The sequence below is a fragment of the Thalassophryne amazonica genome, chromosome 9 (assembly GCF_902500255.1).
Source record: "Thalassophryne amazonica chromosome 9, fThaAma1.1, whole genome shotgun sequence".
Lineage (NCBI taxonomy): Eukaryota > Metazoa > Chordata > Actinopteri > Batrachoidiformes > Batrachoididae > Thalassophryne > Thalassophryne amazonica.
The window spans coordinates 26,969,112-26,997,090 of record NC_047111.1 but is presented as its reverse complement, the minus strand read 5'-3'; positions in this window follow the sequence as shown (position 1 = coordinate 26,997,090).

The following is a 27,979-nucleotide window of genomic DNA, read 5'->3' as shown; positions in this document are numbered from 1 at the left end:
TCATCATTAAAATGAGCTGCAACTTTACAAAATATTGTAAACCTACATTACAATGCTTGGATTTTGGTAGCAACTAAATTTTCTACCTTTGGTGAAATTTGAAAGGTCCTAGTTATAAGAAAATCCTCCTATTGGATCTTCATTATGGTTCCCACTGGCTCCTGGGATTCTCAGGTACTTGTAGCTGTCTTGTATGTTCACTATCCTGACTTCTGCCAGCTCCAACCCCTCAGTCCAGATCACCTTGCCTCTCTTCTCCACCATTCAGCCACACTTATACAATCTGAATGACATCCTGATATCCTCGCTGTAGATCCTGGTGAGGTGAACCAGAGAGCCAATATTTTGCTCAGTCAGCTTGATATCATCCATGTACAGGAGGTGGCTGATAGTTACTCTACTCCTAAACTGATATCTGTAGTCACTCTTTGTGATGATTTGGGTGAGGGGGTCGAGGCCTATGCAGAACAACAGCGGGGACAGTGCATCACCTTGGTATATTCCACACTCGATGGTAACTTGTGCCTTGGAGTTGGCCTTCAGTGATGTCTTCCACAGTCACGTTGATTTCCTGGTGAAGGTTATCAGTGCATTGTTAGCCTTGTATAGAGCCAAACACTCCAGTATCCATGAGTGAGGCACTGAGTCATAGACCTTCCTAAAGTCAACCCAGACTGCTCTGAGGTTGGTCTGCATGATGTTCCAGTCTTAGTGTACTGCTCTGTCAATGAGTAGCTGGTGCTTCGACCCCTCTGGTATTGTTTCCAATGCCCTTAGAGTTGTGCTCATATGTTGACTCATATGCCTGCTCAACATGGTTGCTATGATGGCTGGTAGGAGCATCCATGGTGTGGAGAGTCAGATAATTGGCCTCTCGTTTGAGGATGTTGTACCCTTCATGATCAGGATTGTCCTGCCCTGTGTTAGCCAGTCTGGGGACTACCTGCTGTTAGTGCATTTTATATATATATATATATATATATATATATATATATATAAATTCCTTCCACTCCTAGTTGGTATTTTTTTTTTTTTTTTGCAAAACCACATTCTCCCTCTAGTTCCTGCTGCTGATGCACATCCTCACCACCTCACCAGTCTGGTCAGAAGCGGAGGAATTAAGCAGAAGAATGAGATGGTGTGATTCCATGTCAATCTTCTTATTTAGAGCATTTATGATCAGATCAAATGTGTCCTGCTGCAGCTGAAGCAGAAAATATAGGGCAGTTACAATCAGATTGACTACAATACAGAGTCTTTGTTCTGCAAAGCAAATGTAGCTGTTTTCTACAGTCAAAGTAGCCAATGTGATTATTTTGAATAATACATAGAAACACATCCATTTATCTGATCTTTTATTTAAGTTTATGGAAATGAGACCTGGGGTTGATCATAATCCTTTCAGATTGGAACCCTTCATATAAGCATAGGAACTGATCTGCCAACAGTCTCTTAATCATTTACTGCACCACAGTGTCACAGGGAAAACTGTATCGTGCCAAAAAAGATGCTAAAACTCACCTGACCCACAATCTCACTGGACCTCTGAAGCTGCATCTGGCAGGGCCTCTGTGGTGAATCGTTTGCCACATAAACATGCTGTTTCATAATGGATCTGCTTTTGTGCCCTCAAGCAAACAGCAGTCATAAGAGCCACACGCATTTGTAAGCTGAGAGAACTAGTTTGTACAGTTCATGAATTAACAAATCTAATCAGCTACACAATTGACATTGCCAAATGAACTGAATATTTGTATGTCAGCTATTGTGCTCACACAACTCACAACTTGTTTTTTTTTTTTTTTTTCAAATAACATTTTGTGCTGTTGGAAGAACAAATGTTTTTGTTGAATCACTGAAAAATTATGACAGCCCTTGAGCTCATATTGTCATGATGTGATGTGAGCAGAACCCAGTTGCAGGCACACAAAGGCACCGGAAGATACAGATGTAAAAATTAAGAGATTTATTACTACAAGTAGTGAGTTCAAATGAGTTCAAACATATAACACACAAGACCCTCTGGGAACATATTCTGGAGATGAGCAGGGAAATCTTAAGAAGTGACACAGGAAAAACAAATAATCAACCAGTATACACCAGCAACAGCAAAAAGGCAGAGGGACAAACTTAAATACCATGAGGGTGATTACACATTGAAAACAGCTGCACAGTATTCACCAAATTCAAATCATGTGTGAAGGGCCAGACAGGTGGTATTGCAAAAAATGGACACCAGTGGGAGCCAGAGAACAGAGGTAGAGGGAGAGAGAATACACAATGCTAGACAAGGAAGAGATGTCAAAGTAAAACCATAAAAGATAATTACAGTAACACATAACAGAATCACAAATGTTTACACAGCTTAACACAGAGTGAAAATATTGCTGGAGGCTCGAGGAAAAATAACACAAATGGAACACGATGACTGAAAAATAAGAGGGTGCAACAACAGAGAGTAACGAAACATGAACAGTGGTGGGCACAGTTCATCTAATTTGCTAACAGCTAATTATCGAAGCTAACGTTTTTGTTAGCAGATTAGCTTTTAAAACCATCAGTGGACCAATTAGCATCCCTTAAAATTAGGTCTGCAAACTTTCAGTCCACTAACTTTTTTTGCTGGTAAAGTGAGCAAAGTGTAACGGTCAAAAACATTTGTAAACCCTAAAATCAAACATTTTAGTCCCTGTCTGTTGAGTGTTTGTGGCAGACTGGCTGATGATGTCATCATTAAGCGCAAGACATGATTGGCCATGTGACGCAGGGAGCATTGTGTGTAGTTCAGGTTCATTTTGGACATTACAGTGTTACCGTCAGCTCCACACAGAGGCAAAACAGAGTAATTTAACATTATTTTATTTTATTTCTTTGTGGCTGACAGGATAATTTCATCACCTGCACCCATAATCATCTGATTTTGGGTGCAAAGACCCGGTGGGAGAGAGGAGCTCTGACAGAGCAGCCATGTCACTTTAACATTTGACCCCTGTACACAACATTCAGTCACAGACAGTCCAAAATATACTTTTTTTGAATCATTATGATCAGACAAATAATGTAGTAACTGGCTACAGCCACCACCCTGTGATGGTTATCATACATTTTTGTGTAGGCCATGGTACACTGAGGCTAGATTCTAAGTGTTGTTTTGTCACCTTAAGTGGTACCAAAAATCTGCTTGGCCCATGGAATAGTTGGGGGTAAGCTTGGTGAGAAAATTTTGCGTGGCAAAAAGTGACAAAGTCCCACAAAGTACAGGTGAGCCCCGTTAACTTGCACAAGTTGGTGTCCACATAAATGGATCGCAAGTGATCTGAAACCACGAGCTAATGAAGTTGACCATGGTCAACTCATCATCTGGAGTGGGTTTAGGATCTTTTCTTCCTCCTGCAGCTGCTGTAGGTCAGGGATGAGGGCTTCATCAGTGCGGACAATTCCGGACGATTCAGAGTTTTGGATGTGACTCTTTAGATCCTTACTGCCGGTTCAGATTCATACACGCCACACACGTGGCAAGTTCGTGTGACAGAATTTCTGTCATCTGCAGTAGCAGGCAGAAGTTAACAACATGAGGCGTGGTCATTTGTCTCATGGCATGGATAATAATTTACTTCACTGCATTGAGCACACCGTGACATTAAAAGAGACGGCGCGCTCTGCGCTGCTTGGAAAATTGTAACTACCATAACCTACATCTTACAAATCTCTCTGCACCCAATAATAATTGTGGAATATAAATTAGAATATATTTACAGGCTGGCTGTAATCAGTTTGGGCTCAGATAAAAATGGTAACCTTTTTAAAAGGTGTTGGATGTCACAGACATGCGTGCGTGTTTGTGTGAAAGAGAGACACTGTGTATATGTGAAAAAGAGCGAGCAAGAGAGACAGAGTGTGTTGAGACTCTCAGGCTTTTTTCCCCTTTTCTGTGGGTCTGGTGGGATTTGGATCATAAATCAATGCATATTTTTGCAGTTTGGGCATGTTGATTGGCTTTTATGGCAGGTATGTTGTTTGACTGTGAGTAAACCAGAGTAACTGTGGAACACCCACTAAGATACAAGGAAGGACACACAAACTCCTCAAGCTGAGACCACAGGTCAGATCGAACCCACTTACCTTATTCCTCTGAGGTGACACTGCGTGAATGTGCAACATAGATTTTCACACCCATCTAATATTTATCCCCACCACCCCGGCAGTATTCACAATTAATTTCCATTGGTTGGATGCGGGGCCACCAAATTTCCTCCACTTAGGGACCTGTTGGAGGTCTTGGATGAGTTAATTGATGCGTGACATTGACCCCCTTTTTAAGGTCACAGAGCAAAAAAACTGGACAATACAGTACCTATGATAACTTTCAAAAGGCTGAGTCCAAGGCCTCCAAATTTGAACCACATATGCAGCCCAAGGAGGTCTGCAGTGACATCGATGATGAATGACCATGACCTACTTTCCAAGGTCACAGTGAAAAAAGGGGAAATATAGTATATGTAATGACTTCACAGAAGCTGAGTGTAGGCCACCAGATTTGCACCACCTATGCATTGCAGGGTATCACCAAGCCACTTCACCTTTACCATCTTGGCAACATCCTCGACCTTGTCGTCACATTGCATTTATTTAAATTGTGATCATGATAAACAGTGATCACGAGTGGCTCAGCTATTAAAATTTCATCAATGTCCATAATAGAAGTGTTTGCAGATAAAACAGCCTTACAATATAGTTGAAGATGAAACTACATTTCACACACATCTACCTTTCAAGATAACCTCACCTGAGGTTTGCAGAGCCCAGATATTGACTCGTTGTTGAACCTGAAACATTTAATACATTGCAAGACTCTCTGTAAGTGTAAACATGAAAGTCTGAGCAAACTCCGCTTCGAGTAGTTGATAATGTATGTTTTGTAGCCTGCAGGCACTGACTGCTCATCAAAGGTACAAAGCCTGGAGCACAGTTATTGGCAGATGACAAGTGTGAAAAGACTTCAAAGGCCGATCAGAATGTCATTCCTATGACCTTAGAAGAAACATCACTGTCTTCATAAATGTTTCACTGATAGGTTCATTCGGAGTCATTTGTAAGCTTTACTTTTATTCTCAAATCTTCAAACACATCGTGCCCTTTCACTTGCTGTCAATCCCAATCAATTTCACAGCCTCTGTTTTTCTCCATCATTGCCAATCACCTCTGCAGACAGTCGCCTCTTTGCCACATGCTTGCTGTCCTTGTTCATACACCTCACATTCGAATTTCAAGCATTTCCCCCCTTTCAGTTGTTTGTATTGATCTTCCATTTACAACACAAGCACAAACATTTCCATTGATTCCCATTTGCGTGCATTTCGGCTGGCCATTTCAGTTTCCTCCTGGGTAAGTATCCTTGTTGGCTGGGTAGTAACCTGTGTCATCCTGGAGTCCTGTCGAGGGGTATACTAAACAATCCAGAGATAAACACTGGCACCAATGGGCCCTTCTTCTTCTTCTTGTCAGGGGCCCTCATTCACGTGGGGCCTTACTTGATACTGATAAAAACATGATGTTTTCCAAAAAGATGAGGAAATCACTAAGTTACAGACGGCATCTGGTTAAGAACTGATTTATACTGAAAAGCTTGTGATAGCCATGGTTGAGTACAGACTCAATGCACACAAGGTGGACCTTGTGGCGTGGTTACAGTAACTGAACACGTGGGTCCCCCTACAGGTACAAATCATAACTGTCCTTTTCATCCATGTTCGGAAATACAAATCCCAGTTTTAAGCTTCACAGGGGCAGCGGTATACATTAATTTGTTCACACACTGATGGAAAAGGAACCAGCAAACCATAAACCAAAGAACTATGTTGACTATGGATGTCACAGATCTCACAAGAAGTGTTCTATCACGGTATATGAGAGTTACGTAGAGGTTAGCACTGTTAGCCTCATAGCAAGAAGGTCCTTCCTACCTGGACCTTTCTGTGTGGAGTTTGCATGTTCTCCCCTTGTTTGCGTAGGTTCCCTCCGGGTGCTCCCACTGTCAAAGATATGTAGGTTAGGTGAATTGGAAACATTAAATTGACCGTAGGTGTGCGTGTGAAAGTCAATGTGACCCTGCGATAGACTGGCGTCCTGTCCAGGGTGCACCCCGCCTCTCTCCCTCTGACTGCTTGGATAGGCTCCAACCCCCCAAATGACCCTTGATTGGAGTACGTGGGCATAGAAAATAAAGTCCCAACTGTTCTTGAAATGTGCTGCAGGACTTAAATGCAGGAATGGACATATATTAACAAATGAAATGAAGCTGACAACACAAAATGTGAAATATCTTGGATATTTAAACTGTCCACAATGAAATATAAGTCAAAGTAAATGTAAGAATTGATGTCTTTTTTTATTTCTTAGTTTTTTTTAAATTTGCATTTTCTATATCATCCCAACTTTTTTCTGACTTAGTGTTGTACTTCCACAACAACTTGCTGAGCCCTGTTGACACCACTCTGACTGCAAACACCACACTGCAGTACAGCGTGATGTGTCATCATGTACACGTGCCACAACATTTGTATTAACTGTTCAAAAATTGTTCAGGGTCTTGATGTGTCCTATTCGGCTGTGGCTCGGTGGTGTTAGGTTTTGACGGTCTTGCTGAATTAGGGATACGGTGATAAGTGAAAAAAAATGTGGCCACGGACCAGCAAAAAGCAGTCAAATGTGACATAAAGCTCACCAGACACCACCCAGAAACTGCCAAGATGTGCTCCGGATCAAGTGACAGCAGGCGTTGTTCTTCTTCAGCTGCAGCCTGCAGCAACATCTGTCCTCCATAATCATTGTCCATATTTCAAACTGATGAACATGTTTAACACACCAGACATTTAAAAGAGATTTTGTCACGCTTTTCCTGTGCCACACAACCCACAGCTGTGTCATAATGACAGTTTGTCAATGTCTCTACAATTAGTGGCATGCAAAACTGGCTCCATAATATATGTGACGTGGTGATTCTTTCTGATGTTTTGTTAGGTTCTGGATGAGGACATGGCAGTGTGTAGTGCCACTTCTGTTGCAGTGGTGTCATGACATGGTGTGCACAGAAATTTGCCTCTGAAAAGGGACATTTCAATGAGCCATGATAAACTACAGTTTGTGGGGGATTAGCTTATACACCTTGATTCTGAAAGTGAAAACTTCGCTTAGCATCACTCAGCAGTATGTAATGTTATGGTTTAGAAAAACAATGCAGTTTGATTTCATTTCAAACTGGACTGTAGGTCCATCCATCCATCCATTTTCTTCTGCTTATCCAAGGTCAGGTCGCGGGGGCAGCAGCTCAAGCAAAGCCGCACACACCTCCCCCAGATCCTCCGGGGGAACATCGAGGCGTTCCCAAGACAGCTGAGAGACGTACTTCCTCCAGTGTGTCCTGGGTCTTCTCCGGGGCCTCCTCCCAATGAGACGTGCCCGGAACACCTCTCCGGCGAGGCATCTGGAAAAGATGCCCAAGCCACCTCAGCTGACTCCTTTCGACGTGGAGGAGCAGCGGCTCGACTCCGAGCTCATCCCGAGTGACCGAGCTCCTCACCCTATCTCTAAGGGAGCGCCCAGCCACCCTGCAGTGGAAACTTATCTCAGCCGCTTGTACTCGCGATCTTGTTCTTTCGCTCATGAGCCAAATCTCATGACCATAGGTGAGGGTCGGAACGTGAACCACAGAATCTCATTTCTGCTGTTTGCGGATGATGTGGTCCTGTTGGCTTTATCAAACCAGGACCTTCAGCATGCACTGGGGTGGTTTGCAGCCGAGTGTGAAGCATCTGGAATGAGGATCAGCACCTCCAAATCTGAGTCCATGGTTCTCAACCGGAAAAAGGTGCCTTGCCTTCTTCAGGTCGTGGGGTGTCCTTGCCTCAAGTGGAGGAGTTTAAGTATCTCGTGGTCTTGTTCACAAGTGATGGACGGATGGAGCGTGAGATCGACAGACGGATTGGTGCAGCGTCTGCAGTGATGCGGTCGCTGTATCGGACCGTCGTGGTGAAGAGAGAGCTGAGCAGGGGGGCAAAGCTCTCGATTTACCGATCGATCTACGTTCCAACCCTCACCTATGGTATGGACTATAGGTACTCTACTGAAATTTGTGGAAAATTGAGAGGGCTATTGAGAGGTTTTAAGCCTGACCCAGAAAAAGTAGGTGTGTTGTTCTACATCTTTTGCATTCTGCACTTGTGGCATAAATTTACGGCGTAAACTTGAAATACACCAAAGTCGCCGTGACGTGTATCAAGCAGTGCGCACCTGCCCATTTCTGGCGTACACCTGACATGATCTTGATAAATGCGGCGGGTGGAAACGACCGTAATTCTAATAAACACGCCCATAAATATTCAGACTCCGCTTCAGACACACCCTCATTTTACGACATGGAAGCCGGGAAGACGGCAATGAAAAAGAACTCCACCAATCACGACGTGTGCCAATAGAGCGTCAAAAGCGGCCGTCGTATCAATTGTTTTGTAGTATATAATCAATAAAGTGTTACAGTGGTCCCTCATTAATCGCTGGAGTTATGTTCTAAAAAATAGCCCGAAATGCGCGAAACCGCGACGTTAGGCAGCGTTATTTTTCAGGCATGAACATTTTCTCACTTTTCTCTCGTGTGTAAACACTCTCAAAGTTCAATCCTTAGTAGGAAAATAATACCAAACTGTTTCAGGCCCAAACATTTGTTTGAGAAATAAAAATAGAAAGTTTCCCTATAAATAATTATGATGGCATTTAGAACTAAGGAATTCATTTTAACGATCAACGAAAGAGGTCGGACACATAAGAAATTATTAATAGTGACTGACCAGTATTTCACAGATCGGGCCTCTGCGTCCTGGCGCTGGGCCTTTTTCCACTCACACCTGGCTGCAGGTGTTTGTTTCCGAGTGACAAGCACAGTTATGAGTAGTTGTTGGCGCTCTTTTCTCTTCTGGGCAACAAGATTCTTATAAACAGATACACAGAACACAGAACACTGTAAAAAAAAAAAAGGCATGCAAAATTGGACTAAATACTCCGCGAGACTCCGAGGCCACGACAAGTGAACAGCGTTATAGCGAGGGACCACTGTATTCTCTTTTCACGTCAATAATTCTTGACGTGGATATTTGCTCGCTCAATTAATAAGACACGCCTAATCTGTCAGATTTCTTTATTTTTTAAATGTATTTCTGTATTTATTTTATTGTGACAACCGAATGGAGACGACAAAACCTGGTTGCAGCACAGGCGAATTAAGGGAATGATGAAACTACAGTTGTTATTATCAATTTCATAGTCTAAAACAATCACACCACATGAAGTTAAGCTCAGCACTGCTCTGGCTCCAGGCTCGAAGTCTGGAGAAAAAGGCGTGCAGCGCTGTCGCCGTACGCAACGTTGATACATGAGGCCCATTGGGTGTATTGTTGAGCAATGTAGTTTGCAATCAAGGCTCAGATTCTTGATCGCAAGCAATGTTTTAATAGGAATAAGGTCCAAAACCAAACATCCTTTAATCCATCTGTTAATTTTGTATAAATACAGGTAATAAACATTTAGGGTAGAACTGTGGTAAAAGTTATTTTTGGAATATGCCGAAAATGTGACAATGCCGATTTTCCTTTCATGATTTTATCGTTTGTGAAATTCAGTTTAAATGGGGAGTTATAAACACGGATTTTCCCATTTTTATTACCATGTGAAAATTTTCCAGAAGTATGTTTCAAATTGAGAAAAGTAAACACCTGAAAGACTCTCAGACCATGAGAAACAAAATTCTCTGGTCTGATGAGACAAAAATTGAACTCTTTAGGATGGTGTCATGCTTGGAGAAACCAGGCACCATCCCGACAGTGAAGCATGTTCATGGCAGCATCATGCTCAAAAATCTCAAAGATATATGATGCTTCACTTTGCTTTACATTTTAGCATTAATGTTTGCATTTAATTTCTTTGTTCATTTTCATGTATTTAGAGTACTCCAGTCATCGTCTATCTCAGCGACAGATATCTGAAGCTTTTGTACAACAATCATTTCCACATAAATTTCACCGCGACGCGCAGAACTCCGCTCCTCTTTCCATGACAAAAACTCCTGTAACAGTGGAATGTGCTGTTCATTTCTAAACTGGACGCTGTCTTGATCCGGTATGTCGTCTGACTAGCACAGGAATTGTGAAAAGACATGGACATCAGCACTTTCGCGGCACATTGAGACAGACGTGCGAAGGAGTTCCGCGTGTCGCGGTGGAGCCACATGGCGCAAAGCAACGCCGTGATGAAGCCTCACAGGACATGTTGGGGCATGTCCAGCTCATGCACAATTTCTCAGATAATCACACGACTGAAAAGCAACTGACAGCCATCTGAAATCCACCTGAAAGCCGTCCTGTGAGACCAACACAGAGGTGGTTTTGTGCCGCGTCATGAACGGCTCCGTGGCGCGTCCCTCCACTTTTCTTTCCATGAAAAAAACTCCTGTAACAGTGGAATGTGCCGAAAAAGTGCTGATGTCCACGCCTTCTGCCTTTTTGTGAAAGTCAGACGACGTCCCGGATCAACAAAGCCTTCACGTTGGAAATGATCTGGTAGTTTCAGCGGGATTTGAGCCTGTCGATCGGCGCTCGGAGCGCGGCACGCTCTCAGCAGTTGTGGGCGGTCTTTAAACTGTCTGGATCACTCCTTAATCTGTGTAATCCCCATAAAATCGTCCCTGAAAGCCATATTAATTTTCCGAATGGTGTCCACCTGGAGGTCTCTCACAGTTTCTGGAAAAAAAATTGATGCAGCAAAGCTCCAAATCATTCAGACATTTATTCGCAATAAAAAAAACGACGAGAGGGGTGGACCAGTGCTCACACAAAGCCTGCTCACAGGCGAACGATGCAACCGACAGGCGTGAAAAAACTCACGCATGCGCATGAAGGTTCAAGCTTGGCTGATGCAATCACACATGATTCAAATCCATTTGGTTTTTGAAAAAAATAAAAAGGTCGGATACTTTTCTAACAGACCTTGTATTTCCCATTCACGTGCACATGTGCTGCACACTATTTTGTCTGTTTTTTTCTTGCATCATTTCTCTCATGAGTTTTCCTGTTGCACATCATTGCTGCCACTTTGTGTTTCCAGAAATTTCACCTGCTATTTTTTGTTTGTTTTTGGACTGTTGTTACGAGCACCTGTGTACTGACCTTCTGCCTGTGATTCTGGACTGTCTCTCAGGTTTCCCTTCACAGATGCTGTCACCCTGCAGGCTGCACACTTAGTGTGAATTGAGCCCAGCATTCCTTTCTCACCTCTCTGTGTTGTTCTCTTCTGAGGGGTCCCCAACCATGCTAAAACTATTCTAGATACTGTTTTCAAAATTGTTTATTGGTTTCAGCTGCTGCTCCCCACCCCATTGCTCAGGGTCACCACAGATGGTCTGGCACAGATCCGCATAGAGATCTGGCACAAGATTTACACCAGATACCCTTCCTGATGCAACTCCAGTTCTGTAGTTTCGGCTTTTACTCGTGCTATTATAATGGGTGACATTAACGTATCTACAAATAGTTCTGCCAGAAAAGATAGTAAAACTGTGTTAACAGAGAAGGAGAAAACAGAGCACCATGTGTGCCCATGATCACACTCAGCGACCACCATGTCAGGGTCAGTGACCTCACATCGGACAGAGCCGCTGATCCAGAAACAAAAGAAGCAGAGGAGTGGAAAACATAGTTTGAGGAAGATTAAAGCTTGGATAGAAAAGACCAGCTCTGTCTCATCTAAAAGTGTCCATGTGTTCATGTTTTTCAGATTTCTTCATGAGTGAGGGTCAGCAGTAATTTCATGGCTCCCTGAAATCCACCATGATGGATGATCATTTGCATGTTTTTCAGTTTTCTGATACATAAAGCTGAACTGAAAGACAGATGAAAAGAACTGATTATTTAGACAAAGGGAACAGACTGTTATAACACAGTAAATAATCAATGCTAAACACTTGCTTAAATAAAGCAAAAGGGTGATATTGTGCATTAATATCACTTACTGAGGTGTTGCTGGGCTGGTAGCATAGATTTACATTTACGCTACCTGTCCATACCTGCCCAATACCCGCCCGCTGTGCATAAAGTGATGACATCATAGCATGCACAACCCAAGAACTGTCCGCAGATTTGTCATGGAAAGAGGAGCGGAGGGATGCGCCACGGAACCATTCATTACGTGGGACAAAACCACCTCAGTGTTGGTCTCACAGGACGGCTTAAAGGTGGATTTCAGACGGCTGTCGGTTGCTTTTCAGACGTGTGATTATCCGATTGTGATTGTGCATGAGCTGGACCTGCCCCAACATGTCCTGGAAGGCTTCATCACGGCGTTGCTTTGCCCTGCTCCTCTTTCCATGACAAAAACTCCTGTAACAGTGGAATGTGCTGTTCATTTCTAAACTGGACGCTGTCTTGATCCGGTATGTCATCTGACTAGCACAGGAATTGTGAAAAGAGTGGACATCAGCATTTTTTTGGCACATTGAGACAGACGTGCAGAGGAATTCCACGCATCGTGGTGGAGCTACATGGCGCAAAGCAACACCGTGAGGAAGCCTTCCAGGACATGTTGGGGCAGGTCCAGCTCATACACAATCACAATCGGATAATCACACGACTGAAAAGCAACCAGAATCCATCTGAAATCCACCTTTAAGCTGTCCTGTGAGACCAACACCGAGGTGGTTTTGTCCCGCGTAATGAACGGCTCCGTGGCACATCCCTCCGCTTTTCTTTCCATGAAAAAAACTCCTGTAACGGTGGAATGTACCGAAAAAGTGCTGATGTCCACATCTTCAGCCTTTTTGTGAAAGTCAGACGAGGTCCCGGATCAACAAAGCCTTCACGTTGGAAATGGTCTGGTTGTTCCAGCGGGGTGTCAGCCTGTCGATGGGGGCTGGGAGCGCGCCGCGCTCTCAGCAGTTGTGGGCGGTCTTTAAACCGTCTGGATCACTCCTTAATCTGTGTAATCCCCATAAAATCATCCCTGAAAGCCATATTAATTTTCCAAACGGTGTCCACCAGGAAGGCCCCTCACAGTTTCTGAAAAAATTCTGATGGAAAAAAAGTCCAAATCATTCCGCCATTTCCTGACAATGAAAATCTGCCGAGGGGGTGGACCACTTCTCACTCAAAGCCTGCTCACAGGCGAATGACGCAACCGACAGGCGTGGAAAAACTCACGCATGCGCACAAGGGTTCAAGCTTGTCTGACGCAATCACATGTGATTTAAATCCATATAGTTTTTGAAAAAAATAATGTCGGTTTCTTTTCTAATAGACCTCGTGTATATATATATATATATATATATATATATATATATATATATATATATATATATATATATATATATATATATATATATATAGCAGATGTTACTTTTAATGACAGTTGTTCCTCTGACAGTAAGATTTTGATTGCAAAATGTGAAATGTGTCATGTGCATGCACATGGAATTTAGTAGGCTTATGCACAAAATAATAGCATGCTTAGGTTTTCTTATGATATCATATGAAATGTTTCATGAGAATACTTTGAGAAATTTATATACAACCCCAATTCAATGAAGTTGGGATGTTGTGTGAAATGTAAATAAAACAGAATACAGAATCCTCTTCAACCTATATTCAAATGAATACACCACAAAGACAAGATATTTAATGTTCAAACTGATAGACGTTTTTATTTTTGTGCAAATATTTGTTCGTTTTGAAATGTATGCCTGCAACACATTTCAAAAGGGGCAACAAAAGACTGGAAAGTTGATGAATGCTCAAAGAACTGTTTGGAACATTCCACAGGTGAACAGGTTAATTGGAAACAAGTGAGTGTCATGTCTGCGTATAAAAGAAGCATCTCCAAAAGGCTCAGCCGTTCACAAGCAAAGACGGGGTGAGGATCACCACTTTGTGAACAACTGCGTTAAAAAAAAATAGTCCAACAGTTTAAGAGCAATGTTTCTCAACATTCAGTTGCAAGGAATTTAGGGATTCCATCATCTACAGTCCATAATATAATCAGAAGATTCAGAAAATCTGGAGCACTTTCTACACGTAAGTGGCAAGGCCGAAAACCAACATTGAATGCCTGTGACCTTCGATCCCTCAGGTGGCACTGCATTAAAAACTGACATCATTGTGTAAAGGATCTTACCACGTGGGCTCAGGAACACTTCAGAAAACCATTGTCAGTTTGTTAACACAGTTTATCGCTATATCTACAAATGCATGTTAAAACTCTAACGTGCAAATCAAAACCCATACATCAACAACATCCAGAAATGCCGCCACCTTCTACTCGTGCAAAGTTCAAAAGCCAGCATCATGGTATGGGGTGTGTTAGTGCCCATGGCATGGGAAACATACACATCTGTGATGGTACCATCAATGCTGAAAGGTACATCCATGTTTTGGAGCAACACATGCTGCCATAACGTCTTTTTCAGGGACGTCCCTGCTTATTTCAGCAAGACAATGCCAAGCGACATTCTGCACGTGTTACAACAGTGTGGCTTTGTAGTAAAAGAGTGCGGGTTCTAGACAGGCCTGCCTGCAGTCCAGACCTGTCGCCCATTGAAAGTGTGTGGCACATTATGACGTGCAAATATGACAACAGAGACCCCGGACTGTTTAACAACTGAAGTCGCACATCAAGCAAGAATGGGAATGAATTCCACCTACAGACCTTCAACAATTAGTGTCCTCAGTTCCCAAACACTTATTGAGTGTTGTTAGAAGGAAAGGTGATGTAACACAGTGGTAAACATACCACTGTCCCAGCTTTTTTGAAACGTGTTGCAGGCATCCATTTCAAAATGAGCAAATATTTACACAAAACAATTAAGTTTATCAGTTTCAACATTGAATATCTTGTCTTTGTGGTGTATTCAATTGAATATAGGTTGAAGAGGATTTGCAAATCACTGTATTCTGTTTTTATTTACATTTTACACAACTTCATTGGAATTGGGGTTGTAAAAATGTATCTCAGCAAGTATGTCTTTGCTCATTCAGCTGGGATGTGGGATGAATTACGTATATATAGAAGAAATACTGCATGATCGTCTTTGGCCACAAGATGGAATTGTCTACATGCGTGACAAGTTGCTCCTGCATACTGATCTGAAAGAAGGACCATGACTGACACTCCAGAACATAAGTTGGCAGCATTACACCATTAAGCTGTATGCCAACTGCCATGACCCAAGAAGAAGAAGATATGACAGAGAAAGACATGCTGGGGCTTCAAGAACTAGTGAAATTAATAAATCATGTTCTCAAACTATATGATCAGGTAATCATTGATGCTGGAAGATATGACAGAGAAACACATGCTGGGGCTTCAAGAACTAGTGAAATTAATAAATCATGTTCTCAAACTGAATGATCGGGTATTGAATACTTTCATACAACTCAACATTTCACTTGTTTGTATTGTGTCAGAAAGCCAGAACAGCAATGATGAGGACAGCTTGGCAAAGGTGTAGGCTAATTCATTTGAAAAAAAAAAAAAAGTTAACATGACTTTCAAACATTTTATTAAGTGTGAGATAACCATACACACATTTAGGTCTGAACAGATTGTACTTGGCAACACAAAGCAGATTCCTCTTGAATTTTTTGTGCCTCATACAAAATCATTAATTAGCCCATCAGCTTTGGCTCACTGACACAATGGGTGCATTATAAATAATGTGCTAATTGAATTTACTGAGTTAAATGTCCATATGTTTTTAACTTATAAATAAATAATATGATGTTTAAATTATTTTGTCATTTGTTGCATGACGAAGTATCTTCATGCTTCAATGCTTCAAACATATGCCCATATTTAACTTGGCTGTCATAAGTAGATGGTAGTTTTAAAAGGTTGGGATGGACCAGTTGTCTGCCTCAATGGTTTCCATCAGTGGTGGCTCCAGAGATTTTTTTTTCTGCAAGTGCTATGGGGGAGCTTTATATTTTTATGAAGGTGCTATGCTGTTGTGGGCTGGGGTGTTTGGCTGGTTTGGTTTTTGTTTTCTGTTTCTCCCACCAGGTGGTATGCATTCAGGACTGAGTGGCTGAGCATCAGGACCTCACCCTGAACACCTGAGGCTTGTTATCACGTGTAGGTCATCAGGACTCACAGCTGTGTTGTATTTTGTCTTAATCAGAGATTTCTGCATTTAAACCTTGAATGCACAGTGTGTGATTGCCAGAGACTCGACCTTGTGAGCAGATGTGTGAGATCGACGTCAGGAGAACAATCTCACCATCACGGACGCAGAGACCGCTCCAGGTTTGACGCCACAGTCTGTGAAGGAGGATTGGGTGAGGTCTCATGCTCTTCAGCACACTTCCTGAGGTAATTTGGTTTTGGTGACTTTTATGAAGTAATGACAGTGGATTAGGTGTCCCTCACACCTTGTGTTAGTGAGCTGTCACGGTATGCTAATTGTCTAATCAGCTTCTGCTGCAGTGGAGATTTGAACTGAGTTGTTCCGTGCCTGCAGGGTAAGAAGCTGATGTATAGATTTAAGCCAGGAAGTGTTTGCTGATTGCGTGCACCTTTGAGTTGTGTCTCTCTGTGTGGAGTTGGACTCACCTCATGTTTTCTTTCTTCACAGACTCGGTTTGTCGCGGCCACCTGGGGGGTGTCGGCGGGGTCCCTGGGTCCGAACTGCTGTGGCTCCGGACCATTTGCGCTGTGAAGAGCGCGCCGTGTTTTCACCTCACCAGACCGCGGACGTTTTAGTTGTTTAGCACTACTACACTGTTATGTTTATTAAATTCTGTTATCCTTTTGAACCGTGCTCTGCTTATTTCATGCTTGGTCCTTCAAACGCTGGGTCGGTTCTCCGACCGCGTCCAAAACATAACATATGCAGTGGTGTCAAAAGTACACACATTTGTTACTTAAGTAGAAGTATAGATACTGCAGTTTAAAAACACTCTGGTAAAAGTTGAAGTATCAACTTGACCTCTTTCCTCAAGTAAAAGTGAAAAAGTATGTGCTCCAAAACCTACTTAAAGTATAAAAGTATAAAGTAACCTTAAAAAAAAAAAGGTAGATGCCACTATATGAATTGAAAGCTTAATTTAAAAACTGATTTGTTCTACATGTGGCCCAAGACCCAAAACCCAAAATTACTCCCCAACACCACCTGCACGAAAATGTTTCAATTCTAGAAGCTCTGAAATGCAATCTGGGACTATTCCAGACAATAAACTGCAGTGAGTGCAGCATCCATTTAGTGAGAAAAAAAAAAAAAAACAACAACTTTCCTTATTCAGATTCATTCCAGTAGTATTCTGCTCTTACTAGGATGCAGCAGTTTTCTAGTTTGGCAGAAAGTTCTGGAGGAAATCACTGAAGAAATGAATACATTGACAATATGGTTTGACCGAAACAAACTGTCATTAAACTTAAATAAAACAGGGATGAAATGGAGGTGTAAGAGTCACTAGGTGTTCACAGGAAACATTTATTTATTTCTGTATGTATGTATGTATGTATGTATGTTCATTGTTAGTTGCTTTTATATTTTATTTTCTGTTGTGTTTCTATTCAGGTTCTTTTTGTTGTGTGGGCCGCTGAAGAGGAGGTACTGCTGGCCCACCACCACCAGATGGCGCCCTGCTTGAAGTGCGGGCTTCAAGCATGAGAGGGCGTCATAGCAACCGGGAGTGACAGCTGTTACTCGTCATCAGCATCAGCTGTCACTCATCCACATCATCACCACCACCTTAAAGGCCGGACTGCAACTCCACCTCCCCGCCGAGAAATCAACTACCAATCAGGTAATTTTCTCTGCCGAACAAAAACCTTGTGTAATAGTCTGAACTTCTTTTGCAGCCGTTTTTCTGTGGTGATTCCCTTATCTGTGGGATTGGCGCTTGGTGTGATCAGCGACGGCTTCGCTTCACACTCCAACCAGATAAGTGGTTAGACAGGAGCTGCACGAGTGTGTGATTGGAGGTGGAGGTGCTCCCTCCTTACTGAATACAGACTGTGGGATTACTGAGTGTGCGACCTCACACTCATTAGGACTGTCTCTGTTCTCTGCCAGCAGTACCAGGTCTGACTGCTGAAGACAGCGGCCACCTGGGGCGCAGGGCTTGGCGGCTCCGGTGTTCTTCAGCTCCGTTGGCAGTGGAAGCCTGCCCACATGTCACCTGGTGTATGATTGACAGTCACTATATTGTTATTGTCTGTACATCGTTGTGTGATTCACAACATTAAATTGTTACTTTTGGCTTATCCATTGTCCGTTCCTTTACGCCCCCTGTTGTGGGTCCGTGTCACGACACTTTCACAACACTTTTTGTCTCTTTCTCTGAAATTGTATATAATAATTATCATTAGATTATTAATATATAAACAAAAATAAATTTAAGAAATATTACAATTTGAAAATAAATGCACCCGAACTTTTAACATTGAAAATGCCATAGACATGCTAACGCGTTAGCGTCGCTCCCGTTTTTAAGTTATAAAATACATCTATCAACTGTTTCAGAAGACCATAACAGGTCGGTTTAACATAGAAAAGGTAAATAATACTCACAGAAGTATGCTCTTTAGGGTTTTAGCGGGGGAAAATTAAGCGAAAGAAAGAAAGAATAAATGAAACAATAGGTCGAAGCATTGCTTCAATCTGCGAACCACTGCTTCGATTGGTTCAAAATCCATTCCTTTATCTTCATTGATCCAGGTTTCTGATATAGCAATTATGTTAAATATTTTTTTTAAATTGACTTAAATATTCTTTAATGTTGTTAAAGTTTGCATATAGACTTCTGCTGTTGAAATGGATTATTGATAATTTGTTATCCGTTTTAATGATCCGATTAAACTGTTCATCTGTATAATAGCAACAACTGTCATCAATATTTGAGAAGAAATTATTGTCCAGGTCTATATCGTGCTCCAAGTCCAGTACATTGTGGTCTGTGTCATGGTGTTGTGATGTGTTTGTGTCCTCATACCTTATTGGTTGTATTTGTCCAGTTCCTCGATGTTCCTGATTACCATAACCTTCGCTTGTTCTGGTGTTCCATTCAGTTTGATGAATGTTTTGCAGTTGGATGTCCATGTCTGTTGAATTTTTCCCTGCTTTCTGCGTTTCTTTTGGTCAGATGTTCATTGATGAATACGTTTGTTCCTTTGAGTTTCCGTCCCTGTTTTAACAATGCCATTTTATGTTTTCTGTTGACAAACCTCATTATAACAGCTCGCTTGTCTCCATCCTCTCTCCTGGGCAGGGGGTGGCACGCTTCAATGTTATTACAGTCCATTTGAATACCTTTAGATTGCAGGAAGTCAGCCACCTGTTGTTCCACTGAGCTGGCCTCCTGCTCACTGGCCTCCCCTCCGCTGTCTTCTGACACCGCCCGTGCGTAGGATTGAGGTTTAATATTAATTCCTGTAATAAAAACGTCGTTCATCCTTGTGTACTGTTCCAACTCCGCAACACGGTTCTCCAGGTACACCAGACGCCGGTCTTTCTCGGCATTCTGGATCCGGAGAGCCTTCACTTCTTCCACCAGCTCTATAATGGATTTCTGCTGCATTTTAACAACAGAGATTTCCTCAGACAAAAAGTCCAGGGACTTCTTGATATCGTCTCCCTCCTCCGCCGTCAGTGCCTTCTTCGGACCCATGGTCAGATAAATCCGCGCTGGCACCTCGGTAAAGCCACGCCGGTGGAACTGCGCTGGCACCTCGGGCCTCGGTGAAGCCGCGCCGGTGGAACTGCGCTGACGCCTCGGGCTTCCGGTGGATGTGCGCTGACGCCTCAGCGCACATCCACCGGCACTGAAGCCAAGAGTAACGAGGCTGTTTGTTTTAAAAATGTAAGGAATAGAAAGTACAGATACTTGTGTGAAAATGTAATAAGTAGAAGTCAGAAGTAGGCAGAAAAATAAGTAATGGAGTAAAGTATAGATACCTAAAAAGTGTACTTAAGTACAGTAACGAAGTATTTGTACTTTGTTACTTGACACCTCTGGTGATATGGGCTTATGTGTCATGACAGCTGTCTGCTACACCTCTGCCACATTCACGGCCATGCATACACATAGCCAAATTCTGATCTGCGACAGTCACTAATGACATACAGAATGACCAAAATCACACACACAAACCTAGGCTACTGTTCAATACAAATATCCACAGACTTACACATGTAGCCTATGGCCTCAGGGAAAAAATGCCAACAGCAGGTAGAGGAAAAAAATCTTTCACCTACCACTGATGTCTTCATAACAACACAATGCCCCTGTTGTTGGGGTTTAGAGCAAAAGCATCAATGATTTGGTGCTGTCCAGAGGCTGTGTTGTCTGAGGGTTAATCGCCAGGCGTGACACCGGGCCACTGGCTTGTCCATCCCCACTGCTGTTTCTCAGGTAGTTCTTTTGGTGACACAGACTTCACTTCTTTCCAGTTGTACTCATGGATATTTGGGCAGCAATAACTGAACCTGAATTCTAGCAACAGGTCAGATTAAAAGACTTGATTTAATCCATGAGCTGGTTTCTAAAGTTTTAGCTTTAGTTGCTATATTAATTAGCCCAACGTCGTCTTCTCCATTTTTGTGTAATAGCATTACAGCGCTACATACAGGCCTGGCATATGTACTACAACATTTTCACGTGGTTTCACTGGATCTGTGAGAACGGAGATATTTCTTGAAAGGAACACTTTTTGAAAATTACAAAGTAAAGGACTGTATTGCAGAAGTTCAGTTTCAGTGTAGATAAGGCCTTAAAACATGCTATTAAATTAAAATAATAAGTGAGTTATTATTTTCTTGGGGGTGCTATGACAAATCCAGCAGGGTGCTCCAGCACCAACTGGCACCCCCTTGGTGCCGCCCATGGTATCCATAACCCAAGGTGTGTCTGTTGTGGGGATGGATGCAGCAGCACCAGCCATGCTCTTGGATCTGGCCTGATTAAATTTAATAGGTTTTTTTTTTTTTTTACCTTCACAAGAAAGTGATGTGAATATCTGGCTTATAAATAAAATTAGAATTGCTTTATATTCCCAAACATCACAAATAGTTAACATTGATAATGAATTCCTCTTGCTGAATGAAGACAAAGTAGCTGAACTATAAACCACAAAGAAGCCTGAAGGAAAAGAAAAGTGCAGCAGATAGCAACCAGCTATCAGCCTGAATGTTATTCCATCTCATTTAAAAAGCCAGTGTTGTCCAAAGTGGACTAGTTTTGTTGTTGCTGCAGAGCTCTCTGCATTGCATGGCATGATGACCTCATGATTTATTATACAGACGAATGAAAATATGAGTTCAGCCACTGAAAATAGGTTTACTAAAATGAACATTTTTCATTGCAACTTCACAAGCTTTTCAACACTACAATGCATTGACACCACCTTGTGTATTGCGGAGCCCTTTCAAATAATTTCCTTATATATGAGGCCAATGAATGAAAAGTATTCATAAATATAAATGCTTATTTTTATGAAACTAATGCATATCAAACAGTGTTACAGTTGGCTGTGCTCATAACAAAGAGGGTTGACTTGTTTATTTCATTTTATGAGCACTCAGTCCAGCAGTTGGAATTAAAAATATCTTCACGGCAGCTCTGCGTGTGTCTGAACAAAACACTTGCAGTCGTTGTAATGAGAGAAATTCTTCTATGAAGGTTGCATTTTATAGAAAGCGTCCATCATTCAGCTTGTCAACAAAGTGCTTAAAGTAATTACAAGACTCTGGCAATGAGCAAAAGCAGCAAAATTAGTCTGTGATGCCTGAACATCTTGCACCAGAATGGGTTGATGTTCAACCACTTAGCACTTATGTAACAGTTGGAAAGTGTTCTTCCTCTCTGCACACATCTGCATTGCTGCAGTTAAATGCGCAGTTAAATTCCAGCCATTACACAAATTTACATTATCAATCCTAATTACACACAATATGGCAAGATGTTGTTAGCATCCATCAGAGAAGGGTTTGTATGAGACCCAACCTCCCAACGTACCCGTCCTAGGTGGAAGATTTTAGAGACACAACTGCATGGAGTCTAAGACTTAATGGACTCAGGTACAAAGTACATGCTTGTGCATGTGCACACACTGCAAAGGCTCTGCTCTAGCCTTTAAATATCCATTCATTCTTTTTTCTGAATCTGCTTAATACCTTTAAGAGATGTAGGGAGCTGGCGCCAAGTCGTTATCGTCGATGGGGTCAGACGAACCCCAGCCGGAAGAAGAAAAAGCTGCAGTTCCTTGACTGGCCACTAGATGCTGGCTCCAGAAATGAACAAGACCCAATTCAAGTCCATTTTAAAATGTCCAACTTTAGAACAGAAAAGAACTTTAGAACAGCTGTCTGGTAAAAAATAAAAAAAAGAAGAAGAAGAAAAACCTTTTTTGGTCTATGAAGATACTTTCATCCTCCATGCCAACTGCACACGGGGTGAACTTTTTTCTAACTTTGTAGTTTAAGATGTTTCAAGCCATAAAGTTATGTATAACTAAGGGCAGTGGCTGAACCTAGTTCTGACCCGCTGTCAGTAACTGTTTTTGTGGAGGGCTATGTGTTATTTTAGGCATTTTATATCAGACACCTGGAATAATATGGCTTATTGTGTGGTGAAACGTCGTTGCGCATCATCTAAGACACAAGTTCCCAGTTTTTTCAGCTTGCGAGCTGCTTTTAAAATGACAAGTCAAACTGATGTGCCTACATATGTTACAAACACTAAACGTGCATTGGCTAATCAATTAAACTCAGTACACAACTGTAGTAAAACATAGTCACAGAGTAATAGTGACAAACATTTTTTGTTAAACTCATTATTATTATTATTATTATTACTGTATGAGTAGTAGTAAGAAAAGATATCTTCAGAAATGTTGGAGGAGGCAAGTTCCCACCCCCAAACAAATCTTCCTTCCGTCTGGATTCGACCTTGGCTTGCTGCCATCTGAGCAGGAAGAATGGATGTATTCTGTATTTTTGCAGAAAGCACAAAAGAAGGTTTTATCAGCATTTTTTAAGTCATGGCATCCTCAGTAAGACACTTTAGGCACATTTGGGGGGTGGGGGGGGTGAGAACATTAGTGTTTGTTGTTAATGTGCCAGGGGTCTGTTTTTATGGCCCCTTCACACATGACACGAAGTTGGGTGAAAAAAGCAGGAACTGGCCAAAAAAAAAAATGCAAAAAAGAAATTAAATGGGGAACCGCGAAACATTCCACCTGGTGGCAGGAGGGACACACAGATGGACAGGCATGAACAATACCGCAGTGATGGTTTGGTGCGCACACAGACACAGTGCGAGCACCTGGAACGTGTGACACCACATTGTGCCATTGCTGTTGGGGGGGGACACACACACAATACTAGTATGATCCTTCTGTTCCTCTGGTCATAGACATCAAATCATGAAATGACATGAATTAAGCAGTACACTCTTATCATGTCTACATCTATTGGCCCCGCATGTCCAGCGAGTGGCACGCCGAAGGACACCACTTCATGTGGACCATAGCTGACATGACATTCAGATCTCCAGGTGAGTGTACACATGATCAGACAGTTCCTTTCACATGGCACACCTGGCCGATGTCCGTGCTGACTCGGTCGCTCCTGCTCATTGTAAAGGCGACGTGTTTTTATGTATTTCCATGTGAGGACAACATACCCATGTACACGCCTCACGATGGAATGCTGTAAGGTGAAGTCCTTCATAACACAATACGTGTTCCCCAGCTATGACTTGTGAGTCCACAGATCACAACAGCAGCAGCTGGTGTGGACATGTCCACCTGACCAAACAAGCTCAGCTCAAAGTCAAAAGTCTCACTCTCTCTTCCTTTGTTATGTGATTAATTATTTTATGTATTTGTTATGCAATTGTGTATGTAGTTATTGTTGTGTGTATTTATTTCATTGTCCTGTTCTTTGTGTTTTTAATTTAACACATCACGTGCACTGAGCCGCTGTCAGCTGGAACTGCACACAGCATGATGAGCAAAGTGATCACACATGAATGAGTTCACGCCTTTCCCCATGTTGTATTTATTTTCCACTCTTTCTGTCTGTCATGTAGAGTACAATGTACGTGATGGAAGGTTCATTAGCATGAGCTAATAAAGTTCATACTGTGCTGTGCATGCTTAGACGTGGCTACTCATGTCATGAGAACATGAGAGCCCGTGCACACATGTGCATTGCATGGAGTGTTGTTCATGTTGTTCATGTTCACAGTGTCAGGTGCGGTTTCTCTTAAGATTATTGAGCTGTTTACCGGAGGGGGAGATTTCTGTCATCTGTGAGTTTGACAGGTGGACCGTCCCAGTCAAACTCCTCACCTGACACTGTCCCTGGAGCGGGACACACCCAGCGGGGCCGGGTGCTTGGCACCAGAAGCAAGAGCTCGCTCAGATCACCCCCCTCCCCCCACCTCACTGGCTGTAGACCCCTGCCAAAAACAACATTAAAATTTAAAATAAAATTTTTATAAAAATCATTTTTGTGGGGATAGAGTTTGTGATCAAGATTTCCTGCAGCAACTGATCTGTAAACTGAAATCCATAAACTACTTAAACTGAAATATATATATATATATATCATGAATGATATTCATGTTTTGCGAGAAGCACATTCAAGTTTTGTGAGACCAGTGGTGGGCACAGTTACACTAATCTGCTAACCACTAATTATCAAAGCTAATGTTTTCATTATTGGATTAGTTTTTCAGATAACTTTGAAAACCATTATCAGCCCAATTATCTTTCGATAAATTTTGGTCCAAATTAATTTGAATTAAAATTTGGTCCAGATTATAGGTGAAGTGAATAAATCTTAATCAGTTAAAAACATTTGTTAAATCTGATATCAAAGATTTTAGTAACTCATACTAACCATACTAACTCACTGGCAATATCACCCAAGACATCCAGAGGCATACAGTTTTAACTTATGGTTAAAATTTTAACAAAACTAATTTCGGACATGTTATTTAAATTAATGTTGCTTCTGAAGTTTTATAAAGTGAAAACATTAGCTATATGTTTTAGTTTTAAAGTATTGCACTAATTTTGAAGGTTTTAGTGTGGACATGCTGTGTCCAGGTGCATTATGGGTAATCTCAGTACAATCAGGACAGGAGAAATGCATTTGAGATGCTCTGATCAGGCTCCACATGGACAACAGCATTAAACTCTTTGTATACTGTGCCTAAAACGCTCGTGAGAATATATTCTCTGGGTTTATAGACATTGTTTCTTTTATGTAAAAATGCCAGAAGAAGCTCAGGTTGCTTCTCCATGCAGATTAAACATAACACATGGATAATTTGGAATAATTTGGCAAGTTTCCACGGTCTCTACTGCCATCTACTGGCCAGTAATGTTCATGGCAGTATTCGTCCTAAGTATTGAGATATCCTATAATCCTTTGCGTGACTAAGGATTGTTGTAGCCTTCTGCAGTAGCTGAAGAAATAAAAATGTACATTTTGGTTGTATATAATATTCATTTACAATTGTCGTTGTGGATTCTGTTGTTTAAACAGCAGCAACTCTCTGGCACACACACACACAAAAAAAATGGTACACAAAGGATTATGGGTAAGGGTCTGAGCGTCTGGATGCCAGTACATGACAGTGTTCTATGCATTTTGACCCCGGTTATATCAGACGGCTGAAAATCACAACTTGACTTTTGGCTTTTGCAAATGGCTTAACATATGAATAAAATGGCATATTTTTTAAAAGCACATTTATAAATATATATATACCAACACATGTCACGTCACATTAACGTGTTGGTTTTTACATAGAATGAATGAGTCAACCAATCAGTGTTAGGTACAAAGCCACAAAATATGTAGTAAACAGGAGTTTCTAGTAGTGGGCAGGGTGCACAAAAACAGAAGCTGTGGCAAGTGTGCCGGAGACAGTACTGAAAGTTATCAGTTATTGATTAGCTGTAGCTTCCGATAAATTTTTGGGTGGTTTATTGGTTTAGCTTTAAAACAGATAACTTTTCAGTTAGCTGATTAGCTGTCACTGAAGCTAACTTCTTGGTTAGCAGTGCTCACCATTGTGTGAAACCCACGTTCACGTTTTGGGAGATATTTTTTCAGTCTTTTCCTTTCGCAATTAAAGGTTTGTGTATAATTCAAAATGTGCAGCTTATTCACATTTTGGGGGTTAACAATGCTCAAAACAGGTTTTGAAGCATTCTGGAGCAGTGTTTGAGTTGGCCATGAGTAGTCTACAGTACCGGTGAAAGGTTTCGGCACCATCTCCAGCCACCCCATTCTATTTTATATTTTGTCTCTTTTTATTTTAGTCCCTGTTTTGACTTGATGTAATAATTTTGTTCCATGCAAGTTCTGCTTTGTTGACATTTGATAGTTTACTTTAAATGTGTTGCTTCTTTTTGCAACTTGAATCACTGACATACTTAAACTGAAATTACAAACAGTCTATTGACAGAGGTTAACGGACTATTGACAGAGGTCAATGGACTATTGACTTTCATTAGGTCAGTGATCTACTGTCTTACAGAACTATGCTGGGTCTCAACAGATAATCACCAAGGCAGAACAGTGGTCCAGCCCTGCCTTGGTGATTATCTGTTGCTGGACAAGTGTCCACGTCTATTGGATTCTATGACATGTGACATATGTTATCCCCGTAACGTGACAAGTAAGGACGATGCATGGTCCAAACTATTCCTTTTTAAAATGGTGTTAACTAGTAATCTGCATCACTTTTTACCAAAATTGGAGCAACTTTAACTTTTGACCCCCCCGTACAAACTGACACTGACCTTTGTCACCATCCTTGCTGTTTTTATCCCATAATTCCATACAATTCAGTTGCAGACCGTCCAAACCATACATTTTTGGAATCTTTATGATCAGGCAAGTAATGTGGCATAGGATTCAATATGATTGGAGCATTTTTTAATTTTGACTCCTGTGTAATTGTTCAATTGACCTCTACCTGAACGCCAACTGAAAAGATTGTGTGAGGAGTATTTCTGCCGAATTTGATGCTTTTATCACCATTTGGAGGATTCTGCTCTAAATATTCTCTTATCTGCTGCACCATAATGCCAAATCTGCCAGTCTGATTGGTTTAATTCATGTTACGCTTTAAAACACAAGTATAAGTAATTAAGTGACAAAATGCAGCCCCTTTGCACACTGAATATAACAATGGCAACAAAAACATGGCTTAAATAAATAATGCAGTTCCCAAGAATGCAGGATCATGATGACAAGTGCCTGACATGAGGACCAACTGAGAAAATCCAGTTTGTATTTAAACATTGTATAATGAGACATGCAGAACATGTGTGTGAATGCATGAGGTTAACAATAAAAAAGCTGAGGAACAGCAGGCGTCCATTGCTGAGAGAATGTCCTAACCAGAGAACAGACATCATCATGGCAGGAAGTCCCTTCGGGGGTTTCCACAATAATATATCAGCATCAGGGAAAGACATCATGCTGCACTGACTGCAGACAGGACTGGAGACAATTGGCCAAAGTAGTGACTTCAACCTGGAAGTCCAGAGACATCATGGGGGTTACTGTGGTGCAACAGTGATGATGTCAGCCGGCTAGCTGCTGTGTAGAAAGTAATGCCTGGTTCACACGGCAAGATAATTAGGCCAATAGCGGACTCGATCTTCTCCTTCCAACAATCTTAAGGACGCCCCGATTATCATGATGACACTAAAGATAATCTTATCAGATATTTCTGCCGTGTGTTGTGTGCTAAGAGTGCTCTGATCTGCTCGGAAGGTCGTTGGGACCGCTCAGACCACAAATCGGATATATTCAACATGTTGGATTCTCTTGGCCCGATATCGCAGTGTGTGTGGTGTCCACCGACCATAAACAAGCATGCAGTCTGCTGAATGTCACGTGTAGCCAATCAGAAAGCAA